Genomic DNA, 12,375 nt, shown 5'->3' on the forward strand with positions numbered 1-12,375 from the left:
AACTATTTTACTTTCCATGAAAATCTCGTTAGATATGTTTAGGTTTGCATACTTTTTTTAACGTATCCTACAGCTTAGGAATGTTGATATCTACCTAAAACAACTGATGGTTGCCAAATAGATGACTAAATCATAAGATACGATACCAAGTAGCTCAGATGGAGTGATAAACCAACAAGAGAAACCAAACAATTCAAAGGGAGTCACAAACCAAGACAAGAAACAATGTGAGAGACTTACATTACTTTCAAAAGTCTTCTCCAAGCAACACATAACAATGCTTTAGTGATTGTCAGAATATTATTTGCAAGTCTAAATTAACTTTAGCAATTTCCTCTTCCTGCTGATTGCATATATCTATCATTACTTCTAACCACTCAGCCATTGCTTTGGTTTCTTTCTCTTCATTGTCTAGTAATTCCTAGAGGCCTTGGCTACTGGCATTGTATACATGTACTTCTTTTGCAACCTGTGAATTCTTACTTTTTAGATTCTTGTTATATATTTCTGAGTAGTCATCAAGTATCTTTAAGCTAACCCTTCATATGTAGCACTTGATTGTTCAATTGCTTTATTGTGTTCTCTTGTCCATAGAAAGAACATTCTATAGAATTTCATTTATGCTTGGTTGTGTAATGATTGGCAATTCTAACTCTTGTCCTTTTTTTTGTGCTTTACTTGTTGTTCATCTTCAGGACTTGCCAATTCTAAATTGTGTATATGACTTGGCATAGTATCAGACACTTAGTCCTATTGAGCAGTTTGTTGTGTGGTAGGCTCTTCAACTTTCTCAATGAGCACGACTTCAAAATAGGTTGTGCTTGAGGATTTTTTGGCTTCATCTTCTCGGCTTGACCTTTACTATATATTTTTATTCTCTTTGCCTCTTCGTCAAGGTAGGCCTTTTCGATCTCCACTTGCATATTTACTAACTATACCATAGAGGGATTCTTGGTGCAAGGTTTTTTTAGCTTCCACAAGTCTCCTTGGAGAGTTCTTTCCACATCATAAGCGGCCTTGTCCTTTCCAATTTTGCAACCCTTTGTAATGGATCTTCTTGTAAAGATAGAGCCTTCTTTTTCTCATGCTTATAGGTGGCTACCTCTCCCTCTTCTTCTCCTCATGAATGTGTTTGAATCAGTGGAGTGGTAGACACTTCCTCTGTAGGTGGTGGAGAGGTTTGTCAAGGCAGTGTGGAGAGGTCCGTTCTTGATCTTCTTTTTTTATGCTTCAATTTCTTTTTACTCAACAATGTTTCTAAAACCTCTTCCTTGTCTCTATGGATCTGTTTCATGGTCCTTCTTTCTAATGTAGCTTTAGCTGCATCTACTTGCTCTTGATCTAATCAAGATTCTTTTGTGCAACTATCTTGGACTCTTCTACCTTTCTTTTGCTAGAGCTATCTACAAAACTTGTTGTATTCTTGAACTAGCCTACCATCTTGGATCTAAGGGAAACCGTCTTCTCATCATCTTTGCTTGAACTCTCTTGCTTCTTGTACTTAGAAGTCTCCTCCTCCAAAGATGTACAAACCATGTGCAGCTTCTTGAAAAAAAAACTAGGCCTTAGCCTAGGTGCTTTCTTAAACTTTCTTTTCCACAATGGTTTTGGTATGGGGCCACTACTAGATTGTTGGCCATTTCAACCGCATAATAGGCCAACCTATTGGGTGTTTTTGTTTCACCAGTATGGTTCACTTTATCCTTCTTTTTTGCAACAACTTCACAATTGTTTCATGCACATATTTAGCAAGATTCACCTGCCTCTTGGTCCCTACTTCAGATGGTGAGCAATAAGGTTGGCAATAGGATGATTGGACTTCATGTATCTAGTTGGTAAAATTTTGGAGAAGTTTAAGTATTGTTGGTAGATTAGCAAACGCATGGATTGATAAGATCTAAGAAATTGGTGATGGTCTAGCCTTTGTGAAGGGTTTAGTAGTTTTCCTCTCTTTTGCCTTTAGGGACTCTCCAAAATGAGGCAACTTGTAGGCTTCAATAGACATTTCTTCTCTGATTCTAACTTCAATCATCTTGGAGTTTGAGTCTATCAGCGTGGATGTGCCATCTTCTTTGATGGTAGTTACTAGCTCATAAGCTCTCTAAGAGTTAGATCACTCCACATGATGGTAGCTCAAAGCATCCTTGCAATCCGGCTTTCTTGAAGATTTTTTAAACCTCTTTCTACTACGGCAAGGCTTCCAATTCCTTTGGCATGATTGGCAGTTCAATGTAGAAGGGTCCTTGGGCATCTTTGAACTTTTCTAAATGTGGCAGTGTGCTCTTAAAGATATTCTTTATCTCAATAGCACTTTGTTTCTTGCTTAATGATGTCTTGATCTAGCTAGAAAGGAGCTAAGATTTCTAGCATGCCCTTTGTATCTTTTGGGGAGTTGTTTCCTAGCTATACATGTTTCTTAAAATGCACCGAGTGTCAAGATAAAAAAATCAAAGAAAGACTTTTTCATAGCCAGTATACTTTGGCAAATTTGGGAAAAAGAATTAACTTAAATTTTTTACTTCACTGATGTAATACATGTCTAAAGGCATAGCATAATGCACATCACTTAGCAAAAGTAAAAAATGACATAGTAGACTAGTATCACAAAGTTTCCTATTATTCATGCCATATATTTTTCCTTCATAAGTTGGGTGTCCTCATGCCCTTGGCGATTTTCTTGAAGCCTTTGATGATTTGGAGTAATTAGAAAGGCTAGAATAATTAGAAAAGCTAAATTAGCAAAGGCTGGGTGCCATTGTTCTTATTCATGCCTTAAATGGAAACAAGTTTTTGACTCTCGCTTGATTACAAAAGAGTTCAAGAAGGGGGGCCTAGTATTGGCGTACTCCCTAAAGAAGCACATGTTGGAATTAGGGTAGCAAGGATGCACACACAACTTTGAGAAGATGAAGAAGCTCAAGCCACATAACAAAGAGTGTGTTTCTTAGTGCACAAATAGAAAGATAAGTTAGCACTAGAGTGATGGGTATGTGCATATACAATGTATGGGGGAAAAACATCCTAGTGAGGAAAAGAGCTGTAGTCCTAAGTGTATTCACACACTGATATCACTACCCAATATATGGTAACAAATTTCCCTAGGATTGATACGAGAGCTAACACATGGTGTATATGAAAGTGCTACTCCCTAAGGACATCGTCAATCCACAAAAGAAAGCAAGCCCAAAGCTTTGTGGACATCTTTGAACTTCTCATGAGGCAATGTCTTTGTGAATAGATCTACAAGGTTGTCCTATGTTGGTACATAACTGAAGTTGATTGCTCCTGTTGAGAGTCTCTCCTTGACATAGCGATAATGCACCTCAATGTTCTCTGACTATCAATGTAAATGATGTTGGTAGTGTCTTTCTCAACACCCAAGTCATCCATAAGGCATCTGAGCCATACACAATCAATCGTAGCTATGAAGACTTCCATGTACTCAACTGCACAACTCAAAGTGTCCACATTAAGTTTCTTCTGGCTGAACCATGAGATGCATGAACTACCAAGCATGAAACAAAAACCATTTTTGGACATTTATGTGTCAATAGTCAGCCCAATTTGATTTCAAAAAGGCATGTAAATCTGGTAGTAATGGTCCCTCCCTTGAAATAAAACAATCCAAGATGTAAAGTACCATGCAACTAGTGAAAGATTCTTTTTACATCCTACCAATGCATCAACAAGATCTTTAGATGCATGAGAACTCAATTTCAAACCTATTTCAAGTGGAGTAGCAATAGGTTTGTAGTCCTCAACTCCAAAGTTACATAGTAATGTCTCTATGTATCTTGCTTGACACAAAGCAATACCGCCATCACACTGCTTAAATTGTAGTAATGATGCAAAAACCCCAAGTCTTTCATCTTGAAACTAGCATTCAATTTAACCTTGAATTTGGCAATGTGTATCTCATTTGAACTAGTAATCAAAAAATCATATAAACACAGAAGGATGATGAGACATACATCACCCTCATGATTGACATACAAAGTGCTTTCAGTTGGATTGTCAAGAAAGCCATGTTTAACCAAATGAGTGTCATATTTCTCATACTAAGCATGAGATTACTACTTCTATCCATACAAACCTTTCCTTGCATTTGCACACTTTTGTTTCTTGTGCTTTCTTAACAAATCACGAGGCTCTCTTACATATGCTTCCTCAATTATATCACCATTCAAGAAAGTAGTACAACAATGCTTGATGTACATTCCATCCGAAATGAGCTATCAATGCACATAGAAAATAAATTATAGTCACACGACAAGTTGGAGCAAAAAGTTCTTCATTGTCAATGTCTTTATGTTCTGCATATCCTTTTGCAACAAGTCTAACCTTATAGCGATCAATCTCACTATGAGGCGTATGCGTAGAATTGTAAACCAACTTTGCATCAATGGTCTTTTTTCCAAGAGGCAAGTCACAAAAATTCCATGTTTCATTCTCTATAAGTGCATCAGATTTTTATTGCACTGCAACCATCCAGTTTTCTAAATTTTTTCCTTCATCAAAATTAAGAAGTTCTCATGCTTATATAATCCTAGCTTGGCCATTCACACATGGACAAACACAACTTGCATATATGGTGTTTTGGGCCAAACACCTTTGTGGCCGTTCATGCCTCCTCATATCCTACGTGGATTTCACCCCATAGCTCTCCATACTCAGTATGCTCTACACACCTATCCATGCATACCATAAATGTTCCATTGTCCTAATGCTATAGATGATGTGGCAATTTGGATACCCAAAAACTAACAAAAAAACAACACCACAACAACCTCAAAGAGCATGCATGTGGAATCCAACAAAAACCGAAATGATGTGGAAGAAGAAGGAGAAGCAATCACCATTCCAACAATCAACAAGTACACTTAACATAAAAAATGGTAGCTTCAAGGGTGGGAAGCAAGGAATCACTGCTTGAACCCAACCATCAAAAACATATTTTTAAATAGGTTTGGAAGCCTGAAGCCACTATATCAACACTACCAACAGCTAGGATTACCTTCAAGGAGAGAGAATTTCAACTGTAAAATCTAATTTCTACAAAACCAATCAAGGAATGAGAAGCCTCAACTTTGAGCACCCTTGAGAAATCTACTCAAGACACTCTTCGTGCACAACATAGTGCAATTAGTTTCTTGACTTCAGTTGTGTGGTAGAGCAAATAAGGATTATACATGGAAGTAAAATTTCAACCCATCACTACCCTGACTCCTCATTGTCATCAAGAGGACTTTGATTAGGACCGGGCAAGGCATTCCAAATGTAGAACGACACAAAAATTATGGGCATTTTTTAGTGCACCAAATTGCAAAACTTTTGGGGTTTGGGCTTGAATTTTCCCAGGTTTTTGCACTTGTGTCCATTAGACTACAATCAAAGATATGGGGACAAAAGGCCAAAAATGAGCCCCAAGATGTGTAAACATATACATTTCTAGTTTTTAGTTGAAACATTGGGAAAATGAAGCAATCCACCAAAAATATAGTAATGCTATGTCTTCACGTAACTATTTGATATTTTGGGTGTATTTGATAATGTTTTGTTAAGCTTTGCTAATTTTTTATCAAAAATGTTCAAAGATAATAATGCATAGAATGAGTTTCTAGCAAAGAAGAAAACTGCAAATGATTGATCTTGATATCAAGATTGACATGAAATTAAAATTTGGAAGAATTTGAATCATGTCAATAGAAAGTCTAATCAGTTGCACAAGCAACACTAGCAAAGCAAAGGAAGGCTAGGTTACATAGGTCCAAATAATACTTTCTAACCCAATAATATGTGACATGGTTTGATAGGGCTAATGGGTAGGTTTGGGCAATTTGAGGTCAATAAATTCCTAGCTCATATAGTCAAAATAACCATTTGCCTTTGTGTGTAGGGGAGTGTGTGTGTGTGTGTGTGTGTGTGTGTGTGTGTGTGTGTGTGTGTGTGTGTGTGTGTGTGTGTGTGCGCGTGTGAGAGAGAGAGAGAGAGAGAGAGAGAGAGAGAGAGCTACTTTGTAGCTACCATTTGCCACCAATGCATCCTCCGAATGTAGATAGACATAAGCGATGCATACCTAGTACAATAAAGAACATTTCCATGCATGATTTGGTATTATAGAGTTGTGGGTTGGTAGAGAATAGAGCAGGTAGAAAACATCAAATCTTGAAATAAAAAAACACCATAGGGAAAACTTTTGTGAGCCAAATCACACCAAAATTGAGCCATAGGTTCAGGGCCTATTATAAAAACAACTTGTGAGACCAAAAGTCACTTTTGTCAAGGTGAAATATGTGCTTAGAATTTGACATGGCTTACCAACATCTTTGAGACACTTGGTACAATACTTATATACGTTTGGATCACAAATGTGGGACCAAAATTGCCACTATATCATCAGATTTGGTGGAAGACGTACAAAGCACCATTTTGCACTGAGGTGGCAAAATGAGAAGTTGACCAAACATGACTAAACCTTATACGTAGGCTCTATAGCCCATGGGAAAGTAATGTATCAAGTCATATTTGGGATTAGGGGACCAAAGAATCTTTAGACCATTAGATTGACAAAAAGATGCACTACAAAATAAAAGTGTGAAATTGTGCAAAAATAAAGTGCAAACTCGATAATTCTTGGCTTAAAAGCTACATCAAGTTATTGAAAATTCATATAAATGGTCGTGGTACAATTTGGAGCCACAAGTCAACTCTCATGCCAAGAGTTGTAAGTTAGAGACATTCAAGGTATGCAAATATACTCATACACACAAGATTAACGATGATTTTCTTGCACTATTTTTTCTATAGGCCTTTGCTTCTATCCACTTTGTTAGATAGTCTATGGATACAATGATATATCAAGCCTGTCTCTTGTATGTCAGCTGAATGGGCTCCACAAAATTATTGCTTTGTTCGACAAAAGCTCTTTCCCCAATATAGACCTTAATGACACACTATCTTGTCTTTATGGAATCTTTGTCCTTTGACAAAAGCACCACATCATTTACTATACTCCTTTGCATCAATAAATAGGGTAGGCCACAAATTTCAACCATCATTTTATATCTAGCTATGATATTGGTTGGTTGAAAATTGTCCTCTTGCTAATCCAACATGCACTTACTCTAATATAGGAATATATTCTTTTTCATTGACAAGCAAATTTGTTGATCATTCCCTCACCTATAAAGTTGGTCTCAACAAATAAAAGCATAGTTGTGAGCCTCGATCTCAATTTCTATTTGTTGATGCTTAAGCACTCATGGTTTCAAGAAAGGTCTTGCTCAAAATTTATTATACCAAATACAACCCCCACTTTGATACAACTCCTAGTATAACGATAATTTGAAATAGCGTAGAAAAAGATATTGGATATACTTCATAACATTGCGACAATTGTCAATATATCTATGGATATATATTTCATGGATGCCAATAAGAACTCAACTATTTGGGTCTTTTAATGATTTGATCTTTTCAAAATAAAATCATGTTATAGCCTTATGACTTTGGCCCAAATAGAAGCTTTGTTCCTTAGGTTCTACGCATAAATTTTTAATTCTATCAAGACTTCTTCTATGGAATATTCCTACAAGTAGCCTATACATTGCCAATTGTTCAATGATCTTAGGGTTTAGTGGAATGGGAACCTTCGTGTGAAGTTGAGCTATGTTCATTGGAGACACCATATATCCTTAGACCACCTTGGTATCATTTCCACGGAGTAAAGATAAGCATTTTGTAGATCATTATATACCAAATGATAAGCTAAGTTCATTGGAGTCACCGTATCCTTAGACCACCTCAACATCATTTCCACAAAGAAAAGATAAGCATTTGGTAGATCATCATCTACCCCTTTTCTTGCTTCTCTCGATGTAACTCTAGAAAGGTGGTCAACTTTAATATGTGTGGTACCCTTCTTGACCACCTCACAATTCTAGTAGTGTTATATGGTTTATTCACTAAATAGAGTAGAACTTAGTGCATGGTCTACAAAGAATGCAAGCTTGTTGGTCAATAGATAATGCCAATTTTAGCAGAAAAGAAGAATGTACATAGAAGTCATCCATATATACTTCCGATAAAATTCTAAGATACTTTGTCAAATCATGACTTGTTAACCTTTGGAAGGTGGTTGGAGCCTTAATCAATCCAAATGGAATGACCTTGTAACAAAATATGCCCCATATAGTTGTAAATGCTATTTTGTATTGGTTGTTAGGATGTATTGCCAATTGGTTATAACCCAAAAATTCATCTAAAAAAATAAACTCTTCTTTTCTTGATACCCTTGTTAAAACATGCTCTATGATTGGAGAGGATAACTACCTTTGGTAGTGATTGCATTTTCCTTCTTGAAAACTCAAAGTTTTTCATTTTTCTTAAGCACAACCACAATATGTGATACCTAATCTTTATGCTTAATTTTATAGATCAATTTTGCATCCTTGAGTTTCTCTATTTAATTCTTTATCTTCTTAGCAAAATTATTTTTATAAGTATATAGATTATGTCTCAATGGTTTCACAGCATCTGATATAGTTATTGTAAGTTGATATATCTCTAGATCCACCCCTTTAAAGCCTTTATCATACCATGCAAATATATCTTTGTATTCTTGATAGGTTTTGATTAAAGTTTCTTCCTCAAGAGATAGGTTAGTTGCTATATATATCCGCTTAAGATCTTCACTTGTTAGGCTAGATCTCTTTGCCTAGCACATTTCATCACAAGATTTTTCAGGCAATTTTTACTCCCTCATAGGCTGTTGAATCACAATCCTCCTATCTTGGAGTGTATATTTACTCTAATGGAAGGATATAACATCAGTCATTGTGCCCTCCTCCTAATCCATTTCTATTGTCCAAACCTCTTGCAAGGTCTTTTTCAACTCCCTATATTTGCTCTTTGGTCAGTTTTTGACAATTTTGACAATTCATCCTTGTTGGGTTTTTTTTCAACTTTGGTTTTTTATTTAATTTCTTTCAAGGTTCTTTATCTTGTGACAAACAACATCCACTTCTTTGGAAAGTCTATTTTTTCCCTCCATTTCTTACCATAAGCAAGGTCTTTGTTTCTTTTTCTTTTTTTAATCTGAGCCACTCAAATGATCGAATTCTTCTTAGTCTCATTTGTAGCATCATAAAAGGTGGCTTCATCTTCTTGGTCTTGCTCTTTTTCAAACAAATAATTGTAGGATATTTCCTCTTGTATTTTAAATACAGAAATTTCCTTTTTATTTTGACTCTCTCTGGTGGGATTTCTCTCTTGTCCTCATTGCTTTCTCTCATACTACATACCATTTGAATTGGGATTATGGCATACCACTCTTCATCACAAAATTTTGTAGGAGCACACTCATTTACACGTGTCCATAATTGCCAAAATTTGAGTCCGTTTAAATCATCCAAACAAGTTCTCAAGGAATGGCCCTACCATGCATGCATCATCCTCTACTTCTCAATCCCAAATACAAACTTTTTTTATTAAATTATCATTTTTTCAAGCCCCACACGTCCAAAGATGTGTCTTTGCATTCAACCATGATGGCAATTCTGTATCTACAATAGATACAAAGTCAAATTCCTCAATAGGACTTTTTCATAAGTCTCTAAAGGAATAATCTTCTAATTTTATCCTTGTAATTATTTCTACTTGCGTGAGAGGTATATATATTTATATCCCAATCTTGAAACATTTGTATCTGATGTATAAACGATCTTCCTAATTTGACATCATAATTGAATTTTCTTTTCAAGATCCATAATTGTAAATACATGCTGGGAGTCAATCCACCAAAAATTGACTATAACTCCTAGAAATCCCATTGGTCTTTCTACATGTCTATCTGCAAGTTGCAGTTTCATTCATCTTTCTAATAGCATATTTTTCCAAGATTCCTAAACATTTTTTGGTGTGAATGGAAATACCTGCCTCACTATCTAGTATGACCATGGATTTAACTCTTGCATACTCTATAGGTAAGTTGATGTTGCCCTCTTCACCTTGCTCACTCAAACATGTTTACTAGTTTTCCCTAAAGACTCTTTTTGTTTCAATTTCTCAATGTGCTCTTGTGTTGGACCTTTTATTCCCATCTTCTCCAAACTTTTATGAAGTCGCTCCATATGATAGATCTAAGCCGCAACAATTCTCCCAATGTTGATGTGCATTTAATTTCAATGGACGTTATAGAAATCAAGTTTTCAATATTCGATTCTTTGGCTTTCACCATGTTGGATGTTTTGCAAATTAATTTTCTCTCTTCATGTTCACCCAACTATGAAGGTAGGATTTTTAAAGTATTCGATTTGAATTTTTCCAATGTCCATACAAAGACAACATATCCACCTCTATGGGTGGTTGTTCTAAGCACAAGTCTTCAAAAGGATCCAACCCTAAACATCGGCCACCATCATTTGTATCTCTAATAGCATCCCATAAATGATTAGGCTAGTCTTCCACTACAAGTGGAGCTCAATTAAAACCAACTTTTGTATCTGGCAGTACAAGAATTGGTTCTTTTGTGAGCTCTAGATCCTTTTCTTTTGCATCATCTACCTTCTTTCTAGTGCTTGATTTTCCTCACTGTGTTTACACTAGTGATGATGGTCCTTATTTTGTGTAATTTGTACCAACTAATGGTATGCCTTAAGCTTAGCTTTCTCTTTTTTAGAATATGGGTAGTATGTTCATTTATTCCACTTGATATGCTTTCAAATCTACAATTAATCCAACAAGACCCAACCCCCCAAATTGTCAATGGATTCTTGTTTCTTATTTGCAGTAGATTTAGCTCGTTTTTCAAGGAGTTTCTCAACCTTCTTGAATATGGTACCTTGTTTCCTCTTTCTCCAAGAAGTATTGTTTTTTTGGCTTCTAACGTGCGAACAAAGCTAGATCCAAATATTGAAAAGTGTTTGTTCATTGGTTATTCCCTTGAGAAAAAGAGCTACAAATGTTACATCCCTACAAATGTTCTCTAGGAGTCAAGGAGCAAGCAATGGGCATCTGGCTATGAGAGTTCTATGAGAAAGGAAGAAACAACAACAAAAATAGAAACCATCACCAAATTGAATGGTAAGTCTAATGAAGTGATAAGAATTTGATTAAGATATGGAAACATTAATCCCTAGTAATCACCAAAAATAAATATTTCCATGAAATAAGGCATTAGCTTGAGCTCTCGCATCCATGGGCTCACACTTGATTGCTGATTCAATTACCATCACCATAGCTTTTATTCTTCAAACTACTATCAGCTCCTTCATGTCAACAAGCGGAAGTTCCACACCCCAAAAATGCGAGAGAGAGAGAGAGAGAGAGAGAGAGAGAGAGAGAGAGAAGGGATATACATACATACATATATATATATACATATATATATATATATATAGATACATATATATATATATATATATAGATACATATATATATAGATACATATATATATATATGTAGATACATATATATATATATTTATATATTTATATATATATTTATACATACATACATACATACATACATATATATACATACAGACATACACACACACACACACATATATATATACACACGCACACATACATACATATATACATATATATATATATATATATATATATATATATATATATATATATATATATATATATATATATATATATATATATATAGAGAGAGAGAGAGAGAGAGAGAGAGAGAGAGATTTCCTCTGTAAATAATCGTAATGGGCGTCTCCCAATAGTCCTAATTCTTTGAAGAGCAATTAGTCACATTCTTTATCTATGGGGAAGTCTTGAAGCAACATGTAAAATAACCATACTTTCAGTCTTAGAGCTTGTGACTACAGGCTTTAGAGTCTAGACATACTCCAAGGAAATGAACTAAAATGAAAGTCATTGATGAAAATAAGAATCTAATGACACTTTCCAACATACCAAGAAAAGTTAATTTACTTATTTGCAATGTTCAATGCTGAAGTAATTCATAGCCTAGTAGGAGATCAAGTAAACATTGGGTCGACATATGTTGTAGTGCATATAAAGAGTTTTTAAATATTATAATAATAAATGCAATCTGGGATGTGCCATACTTAACAAGTCGGTTTAGATGCAAGTTTTTTGTGTGCCTATCCCTTGAGTAGGTAGACACAATTCTGGACCCATTTTTTAAAAAAGCAATATTCTCACCATATGCTATTTTCAAAAGCATGCAATTACATAATTGATTAAGAAGAATTGGGTTGGGATGGGGAAGTCAGGTGTGTTGTTTGTTTGTTTTTTTTTTTTTCGGAGGGAAGAAAGGGGGGGGGGGGGGGGGGGAGTAGGTGGCAAATAGGGAAGCACATGGGAGGGTGCCTCAAGACTAAAA

This window comes from Adiantum capillus-veneris, chromosome 27 (genome assembly GCF_014529385.1).
Source record: "Adiantum capillus-veneris isolate H3 chromosome 27, ASM1452938v2, whole genome shotgun sequence".
Classification (NCBI taxonomy): Eukaryota; Viridiplantae; Streptophyta; class Polypodiopsida; order Polypodiales; family Pteridaceae; genus Adiantum; species Adiantum capillus-veneris.